Here is a 23,373-nt window from a genome sequence, read left to right as displayed (position 1 = left end):
GGGTGGGGGGATTGCTGCTGATGCTTGGAGACTGGCTGGGCATCAGTCAGCTGGTGGTGAGTTATTGCATTGCGCATCACTTGTTTTGTATATTATTATTATAATTATTCCATTTCTTTTCTGTTCTTTTAAACAGTCTTTATCCCAACCCACAAGTTTTACCTTTTTCTGATCCCTCATTCCCCCTCACCCCCCCCCAAAAAAAAAAAACAAAACTTGGGGGAGTGAGCAAACAGCTGTGTGGTGCTCAGCTTAAGCCATAGCACTCACCTATGAGACAGCTTTGCCTCTTCAGCCTCTGGGCACTACATAAACAAATGCAATGCGTGGACGAAGTAGTACAGGGTGAATTGTAAATAACTGCAAGGCTAATTCTGCCATAGCCCTGTGATAGTCAGCATCCAAGGCAGCTGTACAGTAGCCCAATCTGCATAATCTACCAGCACATCACAGACAGGGGTGTAAGATGCTGCAGGGTCCTGAGTGTGGGTATTGCCTGCTGAGCCATGTGTATTCTAGTTTCTCCACCCACAAAATAAGGCAAGCAGAAGTGTTTAAAACATTAATTCTTGGATGTTTGTAAAAGGCTTTGAAGACCGTGGGTGATATATGTCATTGAAGGGCACAGCTGTCCACTTACTGGAAGCTAGCACTTGAGAGGACTTGAAAGGGAAAAAAACTGGGAGCTGGACTAAAGACAAAGCATAGGTTGGAGGGGGGAATGAGAGAAGACATGCAACTGTGGTTCTTCCCTTTGGTGAGATTCATTAAAAAAGGAATAAAATAAAAGGTAGTGGGATGTTGCCAAAACAGACAGGCCTGATTACATCAAACAAAAGACCTTCCCACAGTGATTTATGGCCTAATCTCTCAGCAAGAGTGCAACTTATCAGCGAGTAGCCAGTACAATTAGTGCTGCTCCATGAATCACTTGCAGCGCTGGTTCCTCTGGAGGACTTTCACACACAGTTTATTACAACAAATGGGAGGCTTGCCTGGCCCTCCTTTCACCCGGCCCAGGAATTACTGCTGAAGGCTGAAGATCACATTAGCAGGTTTCTGCAGCCTAAGCAGTGCTCTGCTTAATTGCCAGGTCTAAGCCAAAGGGACACACAGAGGGTACATGAACTGAGAATGGGGTTTGAAACTCCACAAGCAGGAAGACAAGTAATGTACCCAGAAATGGACAGTTAGGTATGGCTAACAAACAGTGCTAGGAAGCAGCATGTGATCTACTGAAAACTAACCCAAGCTCACTTTCTGGGTTTTCCCATTTTAATACAATGGGGCCTGAAAAAGGAACAGTTTAATGTTTTTGAACTGCCAGAAGTCAGTGTATGTGTTTACTGTTAGCCAAATTAATGGAGAATAAATCCTCTGTAACTCATATATAGGGAAACAGTTCTGTCCCCTTCATTCATGCTATTATATAAGCTCACAAAATTGACTGTAATTTAAAAGACCAAGATAATGTCTGGTTTGCTTTCTCTGAGTCAGAGGGAAGAGCTGCTTTCACCGTTTACAGGCTAATGTTTACAAACTTTACTATCCATTATGGTTTCTGAAGAGATATTTTCAATCACATCCCTTTTGTGGAAGAGGTCTACTCTATTTCTGGGGTGCTGTGAGCCCATAATAATGCCATTATTAAACCAGGTATAAGGAATCTCCCTAAGTATAGGGAGTCTCTGGATGATAGTTTTACCTTATGGAAATTAAAATAAATAAATGAAATTTTAAAAAGCAGAACTTCTTCCCACTTTCTTTCAGCTTGCATTAGTATCTAAATCAGCCAATCTGAAACAGGGTCCTTTGTCCAAGAAATATAGCTGAAGAGAATGATTTGGCTTTGTGCTGCATGTGAAGTAGCTCAGAGCAGTGGCAAAGATGAAGGAATCAATAAAAGGGCATCGATACCAGGATGAGAGGGAAGCCTTTCAAACCTTGCAGGTTTCCCCTAGGAAATGTGCTGCTGTTGCTGCAGAAATGATTGTTCATACAATGGTGTTCGCTCTAAGCATGCAAAGCTATGCAGAGTTTATCCTGCCTATTCTTACTCTTCCTTACAGCTTCGTATCTCCACACAGTCTGCAGAGTGGATATTATGTCCTCCAGGCACAGAACGGGCTGTCAGCAAGAAGAGAGGCCTTGAGCCCAGTTCTTGCACATGGGTAGAAGGAGGAATTTAGAAGTCAGCAGGATAAGGGGTTTGTCTTCCATAAGAACTATTGCCTAGCAGGTAACAGAGACAATATTGAGAAGGGCGGGCACTGGCAAGACACACAGAGAATACTTACTGGAAAATTTGCCCTACAGGGCTCATTGGGGTCATCTTTTCTGCAGAGGAGGGGGAGTAAATAATATTCATTTTTTTTTACAATTTCCTCCGAGTCACTGACTCTTTACTTGGATCAAAGTGGCTGAGGGGAGACTTCATTGCTCTCTACAACCATCTGAAAGGATGTAGCAGCATGGTGGGTGTTGATCTCTTTTTCTCAGGTGACGGAATGCAAGGAAATGGTCCCAGGTTGCTCCAGGGGAAATTTATATTGGACATTAGAATGAATTTCTTCATGGAGAGGGTAGTCAAGCATTGGAATGGGCTGCCTAGGAAAGTGGTGAAGTCCCCATCCCTGAAGGTACTTAACAGATGTGTGCATGTTGCACTAAGGGACATGGTTTAGTGATGGGACTAGGTAGGTTGGGTTGATGGTTGGACTTTGAAGGTATTTTCCAACCTAGATGATTCTATGAAATGAGTGATTTTTCCTTTGGATGTATGGCAGTAACATATTTTTTTTTCTATTAATACTTATTGAGCAGAAACAAGCTGAATCAAGACACTATAGTTGAAAGTGTGCAAGGACAGGGACCTGGCACCCTGTTTGCAGTCAGCCAGAAAACCAGGCCTATAACATCTTGACTGTGTTTGGAATCTGTATCCACAAAATGGAGAACTCAGTTTCCTTTTTGAGCCTGTAACTTTCCAGGTTTTGATTTTTTTTTTTATTTTTTATTTTTTCTTGAGGAGCATATTTTGATTTCAAAACAGGCATCAAGGCAAATGGCAGCAAATCTGCTCTGAGGCTGTAATGGTAAGGTGAAAGGAAAATAAATGAGGTACCTGCCTGTAGCTTATAAGTTTAAAACCATTGTTTGTGTGATTTCCATTGTTAGTCAGCATCTGTGTCCAAGTTCTAATTCTATCCTTGAGATGATTGGGTATCACCAGATTTTCAACACTTTTATAAGAGTTTTTCAATAACTGCCTCAGCAAAGCCACAAAAATCAGTGCAACATTTGGGGACACAGAAAGAGTCGGTATTGAAAAGCAAAGCTATGATGCTTGTTCCTGAGGAAATGAGTCATCATGATAATATTCTCTAAATGCCTGACATGAGGTGCTTCCAAGCCTGAGTCCAGTCTCCATGTGTTTGTGTAATTCACACATCCACTGCTGCCCAGTGAGGTGCTCAGTACCCACTTAGAGCAGAATTTGGTTTTGTCATCTTTCAGACCTACAAATGGACATATCTTTCAAATGTCTTCACTAGTAAGTCTGCAACAATAATGACAGTGATGAATTAAGGATAATTATTCAGTAACTTATGTAGCAAAAGAAATAGGGTCCACCCAATAAAATACCAGACCAGCAGAATTAATACAAACAAAAGAAGGACCTTTTCACGTACCTCAAAATAAACTAAACAAACTTGCAGAATATACTGCTGCAAGATGTCATAGAGGATAAAGAAATGTTCAAAAAGCAATGGACAAATTTATCAAACCAGGTCACTTGGGAACTATTAACCATCATGGTCTAGACACCATCTTTAATTTAGCAAGTCCTTAAGTTAAAGTTTATTGGCACTTGGGAAGGTGTTATTCCAGGAAGAGGTAAGCCATACTGACACCCTTCTCACATGCATCAGCTGCTGGAGATATGACTGATGTACAAAAGATAAAAAGGTCTAACCCAAAACAGTTGTATTTCCTAAACTAGGATGTACTAAACATCCTTGTCTCCACCAACTTTGAAAATGTCAGATGTAATATTTCAGTTCTCCCTTTCTGCTGTTAGACAGCTGCTGCATTCATCCTTGGGACTGAATTTAAGTGTTGTTTGATGCCATATCTTGGGCTGCGTTAAGGTCTTGTAGCCCTAAGAGTAAAAGGAATTATTCATCATTTGTTCCAAAGCCCAGCACTTGCCAGTTGTGTTCTGTTGTTTTTCCTCCATTGGATTAGGATAAGAAATCTTTTGGCCGTTGGCATTTCAAATGCAAATCACTGAAAAGAATCCATGTCCTACAGAAAAAGAAACAAACAAACGTGGTCCTGTAATCTTCAGTATCCCTAGCCAGCCCACTGAAGAGCAAAGGAAAAGCCATAATTTGTGCTGAAAAGTGTGGAAGAGGCATGGTGGGCAGTACAAGACCAAAATTAAGTGAATTCTCCCTTATTGTTTAGATAACACCTATTTTGAAATTAAAGTCCTATTTTGTAGGCATTGTGCATATGCAGTGCCTTCCATTCATATCATGCTGTTGATCTCTGGTGTTAATTTTTATTGCCTCTGAAGATCATAGTAGGAGGAGGTGACAAGTAGGCCCATCTCAGGGGGAGTTAAAAAGTGCCTTTTTCTTATTTGATTATTTTTTTCCTTATACAGAGAGATGCTAAGCACAGAACTAAGTGAGCATTAAAGTGTGAAATTAATTTCTGATCATCAAATAAAGAGGAGGATGAAACCATATAAGAAAAACTGTAGTCACAGCAAAGAAGGCGCTTTAGAACACCTCATTTTGTTCTCCTCTGTCACTGCCATGGCACCTTCAGGAGCATCAGCTTCTATAAAGCATAAGTTCTTTCAGGCATCGGCTCAGACCATATGGCCTGACAGTGGTGACAATCAGACCTCACTGTGTCTCCAACTCCAAAACCCTTATCTGGAGACAAGAGTCCATTACCAGTGACTATAACAACTATGAAACAGAGACATGGCAGATGGCCCAGATCAAACCATCGTCAAGTGTGTGTGACATAAATTATCTCAGCAGTGATGCACATCTCATTTTGCAAGGGAAGAAGGGCTAGAGCATTTATCACGGAGGAGAGGACAGTTCACAGCCGTGTGGCAATTTCCAGAACAAGTCTGACACCTTCTCTGTGCCAAAGAGGTTCAGCACCCTGCTGCAGATGATAACCCCATTCTTGCTTGTAACTAAGCCCAACTCTGGTATACCAGAAATCTTTTATGCAACTTAGGCTGTAAGGCATGCTTCTAGCACCGTCCTAATTTGTTTTCAGTTTATCCTACCTAAATATTTTTATCTAAGAATTAAAAAAAAAAAAAATCAAGGAATTGTACAGAGCATCCCTGGACTTTTGTAGTTTCTTTTTGAAAATGCTGTTTGTGAGCTTGACCTTCCAAAGCAGTGATTACTTCTGAACACAACAGTCTCAGTCCTTTTCCCTCTGGATCCAAATGAAGTGGATAGAGTGATATAAAATAAGACCACTGCAGCTGTGTTGAAACCAATTGCTTATCCACCAGGAAATCAGCCACTGTTTTTTTCAGAAAATGTTTTCTGACAGCTTCCCTGATCATCTCCATCCACCAAGGAATTATGCATCAGAACAATTATCCCCATACTTTGCTGGTAACATGACTGATGCAGCTACTGTTGCTGCTTTGATATTATCCAGATTGTGTTTTTCCTTTCGTAGCTGCTGCATCCTTGCATGGACAATGGGATCCTGTAAACCCAGGCAATCTTCACACCCATAATCCATTGCCACATTGCCCACTTTGTCTATATTTAAAAAAAACAAGCAGTCTACCACACTGGTCCCACTGAAGAGTATCAGCAGGTCTACCCAGTGTCTGTGCACACACTGTGTCATTCCCTCTGCAGTTCCTGAAATCCAGAGCTCAGAGCTGCCTGCTCAGCTGCCTGACCCACAGGAGGCTGCTCAGGGAGCCCCCAAGGGCCATGCACTGGGGCCCACTAAGACGCTCCCCAGGCTGAACTTGTTTCAGTTAAAGCTTTACTGTGTCTAGCTGTGCAAAAATTTGCACTGATGGCAAACAAGAAACAGTAGTCAATATGAATGAGCACTGGTGATGCTGTTGTATTTACCCTCATTATTGCAGTTATCGCTTGATCTTGTGCAAAGGAGGATTCTGCACAACAGAATACTTCCAAAAACTGACTGAAATTAAAATTGTATGAAATCCCAACTAAGGTAACATCTTCTTTCCAAAGATTTGTAAGAGATGATGACATATTTCTGCTAAATTATTAAGCTGAATTATTAAGTGCATGGATATGCTAAGAAAAATTGTGAATAGAAAAGAAATCCACCCAAAATGAGACAAGATGAATAAAACAAGTCAAGGAAGGGTTATACCTCTGCACCATATAAATACTGTTAGAGAACAAGTGACTACCATGAACAGACCACAAGGGGTCTAATGAAAATGTGACTACTTAGCAGCCATCGGGAATTCAAGCCTGCCTTCTAAATAGTGCTAACTAAGCCCTTAATAAACAACTGATGGAGCCTCACAGTGTACCTTCTCTATGTGAGAGTACTATTATCCTGTTTTCAGAAATGAAAACTTCACAATTAAGTTGCTTATGCTGATTTACCATGGATAATAGAAGACTTAAGCAGAGAAGCCTGACTTTCTACCTTTACCCTTTTCATCTGCCATGGCGTCCCTCCCTTTCAGATTCAGGTAGGAACTTTCCATGGCTTGGCAATCAGTCTCCCCCATAAGAAGAATGTCACTCTGGTTTTAAATCCAGCCAGAAATCACTCCTGCGAACGACCAGATGCAGATGGACATCGTATATGCAGAATGTGCAATGAGCAAACTATTTAGTCTCTCCTTTTAGGAGCAAGTGCAAAAGCAATTAACAAACGCCACACGAGTTTCCATTTGAAAGGTCATTTCTTGCATGCATAAAGAAGATGAACTCCACCTCCCCTAAGGGTTTTACTGGAAAAGGGCCAGCAATTTCTCATTATTAACTACAATTGCCTTGGCTGTATGGATATTATCAATGAAGAGCCAAGTTCCTCCTGCATAACTTACTGATGCCAGTGAGTATACTGCATTCTAAAGAGTATGGGATATTATTAACAACTTTATTATTCAGGGGCTTCCTTCTTTGATTTTGAGCTTAATCAGGAAAGGGTTTTAGCAGGTTGATGTTTAATTCTCCTTCTTATAAAGTTTTTTTTTTTTTTTTTTCCTGTAAAGGAGCTATAATAGTTAATGTTACCTTTAAAAATATTATTGTCAAGGTTTTAAAAGCAACCGGTGTGATTTTCTGCTTATTCCTTCAGCTTCAGCACTGAGCCATTGCCTCTCACCACTTGTACTGCACCGATGCAGGGTTCCACACAGAGCTGGCTTCATTTTAATGCTATTTAATGCAAATTTCCTCCAAAGCACTTTCACTGTGAAAGTTAGGAACTCGTATAAATATAACATTAACTATCCATATGCATTTCTTATATCAATGGTATCTTGTGGCTCAATAGCTGATCAGACTTACCCTGCTACAGTTAAATTTATTCATGGCTCTATTTCATCCCTATCCCTACCCCTGAAGAATTTCTTCATTTCAATTTATTTTATTTGTATCCAGGACTTTGCTGATTCCATCAATCCTTATAGTCAGACGACTTAAGCTTCAGATATACTACGTACCTGAATATGCCAACACTGTACTGGTTTCCATGCTGTCTAAAGCTCCTTTTTGCTTGTAGAAGGTATAACACAGCATAGTTACAGGCTCTTGCTCGGGAAGGAAGTTATAATTGGGATTTGTAGCACTGATGGGGAGAAGTCTGTGAAGAATGTTGGGAATATTCAGTGATTTTCTTTGGCTTCTGATAAGCATCCTTTCGAATTCTCTTTTTCATTTTTGTAACTTGTTTTACCTTTACGCGTAACAATAAATTTTCAGTCTTATGTTTTACAGTTTACACACAGAATCTTATAGCACTGAACTGAACCTGAAGCAATTTCAGGTTAATATAACTACACAAAACAACGTAACCTAAATGGCCAGTGAATTTTAAAAAAGGGTGTATTTTCACAAGAACAAGTAAGCCCTTCTGCAGCAATTCTGTGTATTTTAAAACCAAGCTTCCCCTCATGTTTCATCATCATCTACTTACAATATGAAGAAAAGCAGATGTCTCGCTACCAAGAAAACATTTCCTTCCAAAATCTAGTGGTTAAATATTTAGAGTACGCTTCGAAGCACACAAGGTAAAGCTTTTAAAGAGCCATGTGTGGAGAGAGAACAACTTTCTGTGAACTTTAAAGATAGGGAAAAAACAAAATAATTGTTCCTAACCACCATTCTTAGAAACATTTTCTTTCACAAAATGATGAAGTTTGCTTTGCAACATGTTCTTTTCTCAAAATGCACCATCGAAACCAGCAGCTGAAATTGTCTTATAGACAAGCCTTTCTAGCCCCACCACCTCATCCTCTTCTCCTGTTTCCAAAATAAACACAAAACAAAACATGGAAAGTCACAGTTTGCTGACAATATTGAATGTTTTTAGAACAGCTGATAGAAAACCTATAATTTTTTCTTCTGGCTCTTTGTCACCTTCAAGATGAAGAGAAACATTACTGTGAGCAGAGCTAGATGCATGTTTTTTCCAAAACTAGCTGAGTCTAGACAGAAATTACTTCTGGGGTCTATTTAGTCAGTTTGTTTCCTGGCTGCCACTGCAAAGAAGTTTAATAAAGCTCTGAATATAGGGAGACTGGAGAAGCAAAAGTGAATGCACCTCAGCAAAGACTTGAAGCTAAATGTGGAACAAAAGTGGCCTTACTGTTCATGAAAAAGCATATCTTTAATCAGTCTCAGTCCATGGTCCTCTCATGCCCTGAGAGATGGGCATGATGAACATCTCTAGATGTTCTGTACTTCCTCCTGTGTGCTTTATTTTATGTGCTTTGCTATTTTGAAATTCTGCATGTCATATCTCTCCCCCAAAACCAGCCATCTGAGTTTTACAGAGACTCAAATTAGGCACGTAGAGCAGCATTCAACTCATTTAATGCTCAACATCTGCACGACAGACAGCTGCACTGAAAATGGTCACCCTCTGCTCCCCTGACAGCCATTGGGCACAAGTGACAGTGGAGATTAACTACAATGAGAAGTCCAGCTATAGAAGTCTACATTGCTAACGTTTACATTTGTCCAGAGTAATCCTATCCCCAGGGTCTGACTTAAAAATCCTCCTTTGATTCTGTTCTTGTTCTTCTTCATTTCCAACCCCATTTCAGTTCCCCTAGCTATTGACAGAGGCTGTCTTCTCCAGCTATCTGCCCTGTACTCTCATACCTTGTGCAAATATATATAACCATTATATTCTGTAGGGCCTGGGCATCTCCTGGAACAGAGGTCAGTGATACATTTTCATGAGCAACCTTCTCACAGAGAAAAAGACCCCGCAGCCTCCTGACAGGCTGCTAATGTACAAAATGACTGAGAGGTTTGCCCACTTAACACGCTTCTGAGCTGGAGTTACAATAAACCAGCTACCAATTTCCACTCTTGGTATGCATCATATTCAGGAGCTAAGATGCAAAAATATGGATGAAATATTTCACTGTGATTTGGTGTGATATTTTACTTTCTCAAATGGAACTGCTTTGCAAAATAGCTAATGCAATATCAAAATTACACAATTTAATTCTCACCTGGTACAAGCCACCTGCTCTCCCAGGAAAGCGTGTATTACAAGGACTATTTTCTGCCCAGCACCACAGACCTTAGGATAGAGATTTTCAAAGCTATCTACAGGACACTTAGACCTTTGAAAATTCCATTAAAAATTCATTCTGTAGGGCATTTGCTGCACTGCTGGATTAATTCTTTTGAATAATATTAAGTCCCCTCCAAGGCCTCCACTAAGCTCCTTCAGGACAGTTGGAATGTTAAAATTATAGGACCATACTCTGTAATTATTGCTCCAGGGGTAAATAGGCAAAGCTTGGGTCTACATAGGAATAGATGTATTAACAATGCAAAACTCTGCCTTGCAGGGAAAAAAAAAATCTTAATTTTCAAGATCATACACCACCTGTTTGAATTCCCCTGCTGGAAGAGCAGATTCCCAAAGTCTGCTGCTTCTTCTGCCTTTTCTGATTTTCTTTGCTATGTGTAAACTATGCTTTCTCCCACATGAGGAGGAGATTTTTCCTTCTTTTCATCTTTCTTACTTGATTTTAAAGTAGCAGTTATAGATAAAAGCTTATTCTCTTGCTCTTGGAAAAAATAAGAATACACTCTCTCTCTGTTTTATCGATATATACTTATATATGGATAGATGTATATATATAAAATATATGCAAGCAAATATTGTTTAGCATATCTGGGAAGCTTTTTTAACAGTAGTACTAAAGAAAAACTTTTTTTGTGTTAAAATAAAAATATTAAATTGTTATTCTCTCTGTATTAAAATAGCATATAAATATTGTTGTTCTTCAAGACTGCAATTCACTTTTGTACAGTAGGACCCAATACCTGCTGTGCATACATACTTTCATTCCTAAAGGTCAAAGTGAGTATCTCTACCATGATGCCTAATTTTTTAGTCTTCTCCTGAAGGTCGTTTCTGTAATTTAGCTCTGAATTCTTCAATGTGCATGACAACTAAGAGACCAATAAGTGCAAACTCCAAAGTACAAACTGGCCTCTGATTCTCCATATTATTTCTTGCAGGTTACAAATCTTTCAGAGGAGAGCAGATTTTGGCAAGGAGTGATCTCAGACTTCAACCGCTGAGCTGTGTAAGTGGTAGATGCAGTAGATATTTCTGACCAACCTGAACAATCTGCTGTCCTTAAAAGTGAAAAACTTTTCTAGTCCAAGGGCATCATTTAGCTTCTTTATGCGTTAATAATGATGCATAAAAAAACATGAAAGAAAAATCACTTGGATGCAGCATGAGAAATGCTCAGCTGAGTTCAGACACGTTGCATATGGGTTAATAATTTGGATGCCCTTCAGAAAGTTCCTTCCAGCAAAGAGTTCTCAGACTCATCTGAAAACTTCATGAACCTCTTGGTCTAGGACTCTCTCCAATATTCTCCATAAAAATTGCTTTTTATATACTGCAGGAATTTTGGTGCTGTGTGGGTTTGGTTGGACAACCCAAATGACTCTCTCAGAGGAAGGGTCTTCCCCTCTCTCTGGGAGGGGAAGACCCCTCCCAGGGCTGCCCCAGGAGAAACTCAACTTTGTGGTCTAGGGGTGACACCCATCAAGAAGAGTCAAGGGTGCCCTCCCATCTCTCTGCAGAGCCTTTCAGACAGAGGGGAAGTCACTGCTCAGGGTTACGAGACACAGAGGATGTTAGGGAAGTATCATTTCAGGATGGCACAAGATTTAGTAGAGGATGCTTAGGGGAAGAACCAAAGTGGGGGAAACGGAGAATCCAGGTGATTTGGGATCAAGCATGGGAAAACAGGGAAAAAAAGAATAAAAAGGGCTGGTTGCCTGTATATGGGTTGCTGGCCAGCATGCTTTTCTGGCTATGCACCGCACCTGATTAGTGCAGACTGTCCTATCTTAAATTCCCCGTTTTCCTGTCCTGCATGCACGTGTGTATGTGGTTCTAAGGGATCAAGGGTCAGAGACTCTTGCATCTGTGGTTAACTGGAGAAAATGCAGGTGTGCACGTGAGCACTAGCAAATTTCAAGCTGGGCTGCACATGGTCTGGGACGTGCTTTTCAGTGAGTAATAGGTCTTTACAGCTGGAGTGGGGCTGTGGACCTCAGGAGCTCCTACGTCCAGATGCCAGAAGCTTCGGTGACTGGGATCGAGGGACCAGCTACTGTCTAAGCCCAGCTGCTGGAGGGATTCACGTTGTACATATGGTCACAAATGTACAGATGTATATTTTACACACATGGACCTTCCTCCTGACCAGCCAGAGAGGGGAACAGGATGAAGCCCATGGGGCTGTTTATGTTTTCAAGTGCTCACTGTGTCCATCTGTGCTGACAAGCGCGTCCAGCTGGCTGTATACGTGTTGTGTACATGTGTTTGTGTGTGTGCCTACTGGGAAGCCACGCTCAGCCTCAATCCTTCCTGGCTGGGGGGGTACAGAGCTGCAGCAGCCTTGCCTCTGGAAGGCTCCTGGATTTCACACACAGACCTAACAATTTTCATTCATTTTAGTTAACAGGACTTGAAGTAAAAAAATTCATTTTCTGTCCAGGTCACTTCAACCATTACACCTTCTGCTGAAGGTTTTGTCAGCCTAGCTTCTGCAGCACCCACTAAAAATAAGAGCACCAGCACAGTGCTTACACTACAATTTGTGTCTTCAAAGCTCTTTGAAAATATCTACTAATTAACTCAATTAATTAAAACAATTAGTCTATGAAAACACTACACACTCCTCAAGTCATCCAAGTGGAAAGCATTTCCTTTCTAACTTCCAAAACCTAAAAATATAAGTGCATTGAATTCCCTTAATACCTGTCATTCTTACTCTATGCCAATTAACAGCTCACATATTCCTACCTAATGACAAGAAATAAAGAGACACAGGGTGTGAGAGAGAAGAAAGGCTGTTTTAAGGTATTAAAGGGAATGTAATTAAATATTTGTTGAGGAGTAATTGTGCATAAATTGCGCAACAATTAAGTTTTATATCATTAGTACATCTTAATTAGTGTCTTTTCATGATCAGTGTTTAATTTACTCACAATTGTTTTGCCTTATTTTAAACTGTTTCTTTGTAAGCCCTTTACTTAAACCCATTACCCATGACTTTTACACTTGGTACTAGAATTGATGTTTCTGATATTACTAAATGTCTGCAGATGCCCACTATGATCTAATTGAGTCATAGCATCTCATTTCCCATATTCAGTGAAATTCTTATTTTTTCCTGACTTCACTCACAGTATATTTTTATATACCTATATGAGATTTAAAAAATGTATGGGCGTAGTGGGCTTGTGCACTTTGCTGGGAGCAGCAGCCTTCTCCTTAAATTTTGGAGATGAAAGGTTAATTACTTCATGGTGCTAAAGGAAAGCTGGTATTAAATAATAGAACAGGAATATGTGAATGAGATCAGAGCATCTTTTGATTCATATTATGGAGCACTGTTAGAACAGGTGCATCAGACCTACCTTGGCTGCTGGAAGTCATTTGGTCAAGTATTGCTGAATTATGCAGGACCAGGCAATTTTATGGATAATAAAACACTGATAGAGTTTTGCATAAACATATTGCCTCCAAGGAGGATGACTGACTTTTTCACTGTCTTCAGAAACAACAAGTTTTTGGCAGCTCCTAAAAAATGATTTCCAATCTGTAGATAAAACAGCAGTTCAAGACAGAAAAGTCTGTGTCTTGGTCGCAGAGATGGTGACAAATCGCCACGCTAAAAATCTGTAGGAGAACAAGTAATCAACCAATCAACCATCAGAAAAAAAATAAAATCATGCAAGGCAGAGCAATGTGCTCAACTTACCGTGACTAGGAGGATACCTCTCTTTCCACATATAGTTTTCCATATGTTAACTATACATATACCATTCCACAGACAATATCTCACATTATCTGGGGATTTTTTGTGTGTTTTTTTAGGTCCTTTTAATACAGAAAATATCTGTAGTCTCGGTTCTTTACTGAAAAATGGGCATGCCTGAGACAAGTTTTAACAATAATTTAAGAATAACTGACAGCATGTAGCTTTGCAAGTCAATCTGAGAACATAAGACTAGCTCTACTGAATCAGACCACTGGTCCATTTAGCCAAACGCACACCCTGATATAGAGACAATGATAGATATACTGCTCAAAATTTCGAGAGAGCAAACAGTTTGGGCTATTCCTACAATCCATTCTATTTATATTTCTAGCTTGTGTTTATGGATCTGGGGTCCATGAATTTGTCTAATCTTATTAAGGACTGTTGTGGTTTAACCCGATCAGAAGCTAAACACCACACAGCCGTTCACTCACCCTCCCCCCTCCCTCTCTGGGATGGGGGAGAGAAATGGGAAACTGAAGCCTGTGAGTTGAGATAAAGACAGTTTATTAAGACAGGAAAATAATAACAATAATAATAATTATTATTATTAATAATAATAATATTACTAATAATAATGTGTAAGAAACAAGTGATGCACAATGCAATTGCTCACCACCCGCTGACCGATGCCCAGCCTATCCCCGAGCAGCCGGCCCCCCACCCCAGCTAGCCACCCCTATGTATTGTTTAGCATGACGTCAGATGGTATGGAATACCCCTTTGGCAAGTTTGGGTCAGCTGTCCTGGGTCTGTCCCCTCCCAGCTCCTGCTGCACCCCCAGCCTGCTCGCTGGCAGGACAGAGTGAGAAGCTGAAAAGTCCTTGGCCTGGTGTAAACACTGCTCTGCAACAATTAAAACATCAGCATGTTATCAGCGCTCTTCTCATCCTAATCCAAAACATAGCACCCTACCAGCTACTAGGAGGAAAATTAACTCTATCCTAACTGAAACCAGGACAAACACATTGATACTATCTGCTTCTACATCCTCCTGTGACAAAACTATTGTTGTAGTTTCAGTTATTGTTATACCTTCTTGAATCTCATCCTTCAAGAAGGAGGAAATTAAAATCTCTCTGATCTTGGCTGATATCCTTTCAATAACACTTTACGTTTACAAGATTCACGCCAGATTGTCTGAAAACACTTGACAAAGAACTGCAAATTAATGAGATTTACAATAGGCCACATCCTGTTTGCCTCAAGATATCCAATGAGGTAATAGTAAATCTAAGCAAAGATCTTGGAAGGCTTTGTCACTAGCCACTAAGTCTATCCAGTCTTACTGCATTATATTTGGAAGGCATTGTCATCACAGAGGAGGTGTGATTAACTGGTGTTTCAGGTAGAAGATGAAAAAGCACACACAGTACACCACACCCTCAGAGTAACAGAGTTTCTGCTGTAAACAAGACGCTGGTGTGGGGGGGGGTGGGAAAAAAAAGAGAAAGACCAAGAAGTGGATGACTTAGTCATTTTAGGACTGCAAGACACCGTTACATTGTATAGACATGGGAGGCAGTCTTTGAAATACATTCATGGAAGCTGAAATCAAAGACAGGTCTGAAAAGAGCTACTATGGAAGATAAGATGAGATTAGCTCATTTAGCCTCACTAAACAGGAGGGTGAACTGAACACTCTGCCATAGCCTCTTCTAGCCTTGGTTTCTTTTCTGCAACAGTGTGAGAAAAGATCTAAATGCATGAAGTAAATACTCAGGAAGGAGATAAACAATTTCTGTTAAAACAAGAAGATAACATTTTAAATTAAAGGGAAAAAATGGATGTAAACTGATGCCAAAATTAGAACATTTCCAATGAGGTTCTGAAACACCTTTTCCACAGGAATAATAAGGTAAGAAATAATTTTAAGAAGGAGCTCAATTGTGTTATGGATAAGGTGGGTAATGAAATTATCAGTGATAACTCGAGGCCAGATTCGGTGATCCAGGAATGCCTGTAATTTTAAAGACTTTCTGCTAGTAGCCTGCACAGGCTTATCTTCAGAGAATAACACCCAAGGTTATTCACACGTGGAATGGAAATCTAAATTGTTCAGTAAGACAGCATGAGCAACTCTGTTTGAGAGGATGATGTGCAGGCAAGAGCAGTGACAGTCTCTTTCCTTTCTTGATGCACGTTCATTGTCCTGTTGCACTCTGATTGCGTCAGTACCAAATCTGATACTTTTAGAATGAATATCCACAGGTATCCTGACAGGTACCTGCTTCTGTAGAGACCTCTGTGAGAAATAGTCTAGTGTCTAGCAGAAACTTGATCCTTCAAGATCATTAAGGAATGTAAAAGCTGCTCATTTGATTAGAGCTGTTATTTTAATGATAACTAAAGAGACATGATGAACGTAAAGACAGGTAGTTCTTTGAAGGCCACTTTATTTTGATTTACTTTGTACTTGAAAACATGGAGACATGACAAAGCAAGAAAATCCAAGTTAGGAAGATATTCAGAAATAAGGAAGCAGCCTAGTTCTTAACTGAGCTATCAGTATAAAGGTATGGTAATTTTCCATATCATATATTATATATTGTCAGTGCTGTAAACATGTGCCTTTTTACACTCTGACAATATCCCCATGCTGACATGTTGACATTTTAATGGCTACATTTCCTGAAAAATTTTCTCAGCCACATTTTCAATTCACCAAGAACACAAGGCCAAGTCTCAGCACAATTTACATATCTATATGCTCAGCAGCCAGGCTTTCCTATAAAACACTTGCAGACATTCTTTTAGAATAAATCAGCTCCCATTCATGTGCTTCAGGTATGGCTATATCTTACAAAATGTGCCAGATCCAGTCATTAGTAATACAACACTTATACCAAGAACTCAGAAAAGTACAGCACTGTGCTTTTCATGAAAATATGGTTCAGCTAGGGGCCCTGGACTCTTCTGAAAATTGGCCTATAAATCAATCTGATTATTCCTCGTTTATATAGTTCAGTTCCACTTTAAAAGTCAGCAGGAACTTTAACATTGACTTCAATGGGACCACTATCATCAAGTCAATATTCAAAAGCAAGTTGCCAAAGCAGCCTTTTTAACAAGTAGTACTTGATTTAAAGAAAGGAGAACAGGGCGTGCATGAGAAAGTGCAAGAGAGGGAGAGATAATAACCACCAATAGGAAAAAAGAAATAATTTCTGAAGGTGATATTGAAAGAAATGAGAGGGGTATCTCCATGTTTTTCCAGTGGAAAAATACAGTGATTTACTAATGGTTGATGTTGAAACCCCATCATCACCAAGTGGGGTTTAGATAAAACACCTCCACACAGAGGATAATCTTACAGTCATGTCAGGATGGAGGATGGGATAGATAATCTATTTGATACTTCAGTACCTGCATTTTGCAATTCTGTCTATCAACTGTGCTCACTTCCCTCTTTCATGAGGTATATAATCATTTCATTGTACCATGCACTGTTAATCTCTTGCTGCAATTTCTGAAATCTGTGAAATCACTTTTTATGCAGTATATATTTCAAATCTCTTCAGGGTAGATTCGTGGCTCTGTATTATTTTCTTTCCCTGTATGAAGTGTTTGAAAAAACAAGGTGCAGTCACGCAATGTTCCTTTTACTGGATGACTGTACACGTTCGTTTGATTTTTATCTTTCTGAGTATAAACATATCATCACATTCTCACAGGAACTTGTAGTGATATAGTTGAAATAGCTTCTGTGTATTTTATGAAAGCCATGATAACACTCGTAGGCTGAAACACAGCTATGCCTTAACAACCAAGGGAAATACAATGTTTCTCACTCTCAGCAAGTCTTATTAGAAGGGCATGAATAAATAATCTCAACAATTTGAGCTAAAGTATTCATCCAGCAGCTTGTCCCACTGATGGGCCCATTACCAATACCACCAATATTAATCATTATTTAACATCATGTTTAAATTTGTCATTGCCATTTAGACTACAGCATGATGAGAATAAATTATCAGTAAAACAAAAACAGCCACTTTTATCTTTTCTATTTCAGGATCTCAGCTGATTAAAAACCCTCGTGCATTATGCTTACATAGTGGTTGCGATTGAGTGAGTATACAGTGAGTGACTTCTGAGCTGAGCTCTTATTTTGATTTGTCTGTAGCAACCTACCTTTAAGCTTTACCAGTCCTGACTGTTTCCTCCCAGTGGAAAGTGCATTTATTTAAATCACCCACCAGGAAGGCAATTCTGAGCCTGTCATCCCTTTCACACAGTACAAACTAACTAGCATGACATACCAGTGACCACCATTTGTGAATGGTTTATTTCTACTGGTTCTTCCTTGACAGAGAAGACAAAAATCAGTTTTTTGTCCTTAAACATTCCTGATACTGGACCATATCCTCTTAACAGCTTTTGTTAATGAGGGTAGAGACATGCTTAAATGTACAAAGCTTTGTTTTTAGCAGCTGATAGTGAGGGAAAGAGGGAGAGGAACAGGGGAAAAAAAATGAAGACCGACAAGCCACCTTTCCTCATTCTTTTCTTCCAACTGAAACTGGAATTTTCCTTCCGACTGCTGAGAAAACCAGTTGTTGGAGCCCCAGGTGACAGTCTCCCTGTAGGCAGTCTTTCCAGCATCCAGTACAAGCAGGGTAAGCGACAATCTATCGCCATCCCTGTCCCATAGCACTTTGTGCTTTCCATCATGGCTTGCTCCTACCCTACTGGGCTATTTTGATTACTGATTTTCTTCATGCTGACTGGAGCATAACAGCACACTGATTAACCTTTGTGCATGTATTTCATTGGGTAATCCTGACCGAGTATCTAGGTGACCACTATCTGCTAAGTTTTGGGTTTCCCTAACACAGACTAAAAGCCATAGGACAAGGTGTGTAGGATCAGGGTAGGAGTGGTGATTCCCTGTGCTGGTGGTAATTGCACCCCATGAGAATCCACCAAAAGATCAGTATCTGGGCTTTAGGGTGCAAGACCAAGAGGAAAACCACGTGGGAACAAAATCACAAAACAGTAATGGCCAAATATTGCCCTGGCAGCTGTGGAAAAGCCTACCACAAGAGCCCAGGTGAACACTTATGGTCCGCTGACAACAAGCGACACCCTCCTACATGGAGTTTGGCTCCACAGCCTGGGGTTTATGAGTGGAGGCCACGATGCAGAGATACCTTCCTTTGTCCTGCATTCGTGGGCTGAGTCTCAACAGCTCTGCACATGGAATAGCAGTCTCAGATCAACAGTTTTTTTCCTAACAGGTTCTCTTACATCTCCCTGAGAACTGAATGGGAGTTTCCTACAGCAACCGAGTTCAGTCGTTATCTACCAATACTCTGTCTCAAGGTCTGCAGAAGATGCTGATAAAACTCGCACACCTTCCTGGGTTTTGCTCAGATAGCAGAAAATAAAAAAGTAAAAAGATGCGCATGACACGTTTCTCCAATGGAATTTGCTCTTGATTTTTCATTTGCAGTTCCTCCCAAAGGAAGCAGGAAATATAAAGTGAAATTAGCCCTTTGGGAAGAGGTCAGTATATTTAATTTGCACTCTAAGTAACAGAATATTACTCCTCCACAGAACTTGTGCTATTCAGGTATATAATTTTTGGCCTTATAAATTCTTCTTTTAACAAAAAATAATAATAATTAAAAAACTTTCAAAATAGCCATTTCAACACAAAGCTTCCATAATATGAGAAATTGCAGAAAATCATAGCAATATTTTAAAGCCCTCAACAATTTTTCACGGGAAACCTAGAAGATCAGCTTTAATTTCACTGATGTATTTTGTATACTAGCAGTGAATTCTTGCAAAAAGTAGTAATTGATTTATGTTTTTAATCTATATACAATGAGTGTTTTATGGAAATAGTAGACGTTGTTGGCTACTCCTAAACACATCCCTAGTAATGGTAAATTCTTTTTTAAAAAAATCACACACAAAAAAACCAACCAGCTTCTGTTTCATCATTTCATATGAAAATTAGCATAAGAATGAATACGCTGAATGCTGGTGATGTGATGAAAAGCAATCTTAAATCATCTAAAATTGCAGTAGCAGACAGAAGTTATTTGCTCACTTTATTTTTTCTTGTTTGTTTAGCATTCTCTTTCTCAAAAAGTTTAAACTGTCCAGTCAGAACTCAAAAACAGTATCATGCAAAATGTGTGACTAATCCAGAACTATCCTAATGAACTAAAATGAGAGGGTTGGATTATCTGTAAGTAAAAATAAATAAATAAGCATCACCCATTTCCTGTTGCAAAGAACCTCAAGTTCTGCTGAAAAGAACATTCTGGAGAGGCTTAGACACCTCTGCACCATTCACCACATGAACGGAATGGTTTGGTGATGGGTTGTGAACAGATGGAAATGCTTTTAGCAGAAGTTGGTGGTCATCCCAGTATTTATTCTGCAGTCATAAACAAGTCATATAACCAAAGACACAGAATCATGGCTACAGAAAATAACTGCAAATTTGTTGAACAGGTGGGAGTAATAACCGGTGGGTCACAAGAAAATGGAAAAGATACATCAGGTGGGACCCACTTTGGTTTTCTTATGTCTGGATTATCTAGCACGAATGAACTGAACAATGTGAAATACAATCCCACCACTTCACATATATTTAATTCCAGTCTAGAGAAGAGACATAGTGGAAGTACAGTGAAAGACAGGTTTAAGATTAAAAAAAAAAAATCAGATTAAATAGCTGAAATAAATTTACAACCTAATAAGGATGAGAATGAATTAATGTGCTTCAGTAAGAACTGCTAGTGACTCAAAAATGAACTGGTGAATAACTGGTACTTGGCTGGTGTAAAGGGAATGGCAACCTGAAAGTAATCTAGCACAACTCAATGAGGTGAAAACAGCAAATTCAATACAGAGATACATAATCATGAATGTCACAAAAGGTTCAAAGTAATCCTCCCAGTGTGCACAGTTCTAGGCTGGACCACAGTGTGTTGGCTTTTAACGCTGTTGGCGTAACGCTTTAGGAGAGCTGTGTACTGACTAGAGGAAAACTAGAAAGCAGTAAGAGTGATCTGAGAGTCACGATCTTGGAGAAAAGGCTGTAAGAACTGGATTAGGAAGACAGTAGGTCAGTGTCTGTCTGGGATGGTGCTTGTACTTTGATAATTTGAGGATTTGTTTCAAGTACATGATTTCTTGAGCATCTTCTGCATTTTCTATGATTTTAAATTTATGATAGATCGTATGGTATATTGTATTTACAGAGTTAGATAAATCCTGTCATACATATCTGAGTCTTTTGTGAACAGGATGAGTCTCCATACTGTTACAAAAAATCAGCTATGACAGCGCTATTCATTTTTGTCTTTCACTTACCTATCTTGACTGTATCAGGGCAAAACCCAGACCTTTAGAAAAAGCAGAGTAATATGAGAAGGAAGGAAAGATATCACTTCCTTTCTGCTTTGAGAAAGCGTTCCATCAGTAAGCTTATGTAAAAAAAATATATAAGTAAGTTTCAGTTTTGACAAACTGGCATGTTGTGATGACAAATAATGTTTCATAGAAAATTACAAACTTTGTTTTGTATTGGCAGGTAGAGGAAGGAACAAAGCTAACAATAAATGTCTTCTGTGACTGTAGTCCATAATTAAAAAGAAGATTAACGAAAACCCTGCAAGCCAAACTGCAGGAGAAAGATTACTCACAGTTTCCTTGCCAGGAGATTTTAATTTTTAGATTCCTGCTGAGCAAGCTGAAGAATCATGAAGGACTAACCATGTTGAATGCCTCTTTTAGCTGGCTGAGTTGCAAAAAGGTTAATAATGCAGGCCATGTGACAACTCCAAAATGGGGACTAATTTTGTTATTAGGTTGCCACTCCTGGAGATATTCCAAGGAGCCCTGTGGCTTTTCATGATCAGCAGAGAGAAGAAAATAGGAACTCCAGACTGAACTACAGTGAGCAGATGCCCTCCCTCTGGTGTTTAATTTAATTAATTGATGTTTGTTGAAATAAAACCAATTAACCTGGCTTATCTCTTTATCAATCATTCTTCTGCTTCCAGCTGGAAAAATGGCATCACGTGTCTTAGGGCAGACAGCAAGAACAATTAAAACCAACCTGTGCTGCATTGCCTGCAGCAGGCTTTGCAAGGGGAGATGAGAAACAGGTGTTTTTTTTTGTTTTGTTTTGTTTTTTTTTTTGATGTAGGACAAAGCAGTCAGGCTTTTTACTTTAGTTGTTTTCTGCCTCTGGATCCCCTTTAATTCATTTTAATATAGGGGTGAGGAGGAACTGAGGCATAACATAGTCAAAAGTTACAATTGCTTAGGGTCTCAGGGAGCAAAACATGATTTCTGTTCTCAGACCCCTGTTGTAGTTAGCAGGAAGCACATCATAATCCAGTGATAACAGCCATCAAAGGATGATGTTTCTGTTTATGTGCGTGTTGTTGAAGGCAACGAACATGATGTGAAGATATACAGAATCTACTTCTTTTCTATCTAAAATGCTTGTTATCTGTCACAGGATGTAGTTTAATATCACTTGTTCATGATCAAGACTTGCTGATTATTTGTCATCCCTTAAATATTTGCCAACAGATTGATGTGCCAACATTTCTCTGGGCGTTAAAATTTGCATCTCACTAGTTTTACCTTTATAAAGTAGGGTTTATCTTTGCCCATTTCCAATCTTCTGGAACTCAAGTCACTCCAAAAAAATTCAAAAGTGTTTGCTTAGAGAGTGCTGTAGTGACACAGCCCTTGCCCTCCAAAGTTTCTTCCAGTACCGAAGTGTCTGGAGAAATGGAGCTTTCTACATGGAGAATGTCCTCATGCAATAGAAGATGTGTTTGATCCACGCCTCTGGGGAAATTGTTACAGTCTTTCCATCAGCTCCTATGAATTCTGATCAGGTCTCCTATATACCTTAATTCCTTACATCATACACTGTAGAGAATTTGAAAATGATAGTAATTATAGCTGTGAATCTCAACACTTCAATGCACAAAAGCAAAGAAATTTGCAATCTGTGATCTCTACTGCGGTGTTAACTCAGATGAATTACAAATACATTTCCTCTAGGTACAAATTAGTAGCATAAATATTCAATCAAAATCTTGTTAACTGTTCTGTGGCCAACTCTGATGTGATGTTTGCCATTATGTGTACAAAAAAAAAAGATTATTTCCAGTCATTTAACTCCAAGCACCGTTGTTAGGGGTAGCAGTACAAGATCTATGACACATCCCCATGTAGTTCTGATTCCATACTCAAAAATGTACATACTGAATATGCACCCGCATATCAGCATGGCCTTTTTATTTTGCCTAGCTCCGTCTTTACTGTGCTTTTAATGTGTTTGCACTGTAGAGAGGAGACCTGTGTCTCTATGTGGAATAGTGGCTCTAGGATAGGCTCAAGACTTGTTCTCTGTGTGTGCACTTTGTTCTTCTGTGACATTTTTCTTTCATTATTGTTTGTCTGCAGAGTTCTCAAAACATCTCCAGCTCAGGTATAGGAGTTATACACAGTATCTCTCCCTTCTAGAAAGGAGACGGGGACTAGTTTGTGCTTCCAGCAGCTATCACATGACATTTCTTTAAAGCCTTGGGAGTGAGATGGTGATGAATGCTAGCTTTTCATGTTTACCCATCTGCACCCTAGCTGCATTACTAGTAGAAGCACTTGAATCTGGGCTAATGAGTAGCACAAATAGAGTCGCCCATCTAGACCTCAGCTATGGCTAGAAGTGGGCTAGCAGCCAATCCACTGGGTTTGGTCTAAGGCAAGCTTTGGTGCAGGCA

The 23,373-nt window shown here is 39.6% G+C and overlaps 2 long non-coding RNA genes across 2 annotated transcripts in view; both read right to left on the bottom strand.

Annotated features, from left to right (window-relative positions):
- Positions 1-23,373, bottom strand: part of LOC310897745 — a 117,869-nt gene that overhangs the window by 67,932 nt on the left and 26,564 nt on the right. The window lies entirely within an intron of this gene.
- On the bottom strand, positions 2,459-22,831 carry LOC310897744. Its single transcript, XR_014582524.1, has 4 exons — positions 21,271-22,831; positions 13,200-13,461; positions 7,727-7,866; positions 2,459-4,308 (listed from the first exon to the last, which is right to left on the bottom strand). It is a non-coding gene; the product is annotated as an uncharacterized lncRNA (long non-coding RNA).

Source organism: Anser anser (genome assembly GCF_964211835.1).
Source record: "Anser anser genome assembly, chromosome: 3".
In the NCBI taxonomy this organism is placed as follows: Eukaryota; Metazoa; Chordata; class Aves; order Anseriformes; family Anatidae; genus Anser; species Anser anser.
Note: the sequence above shows the minus strand (reverse complement) of the source record. Positions and strands in the feature narration are given on the sequence as shown.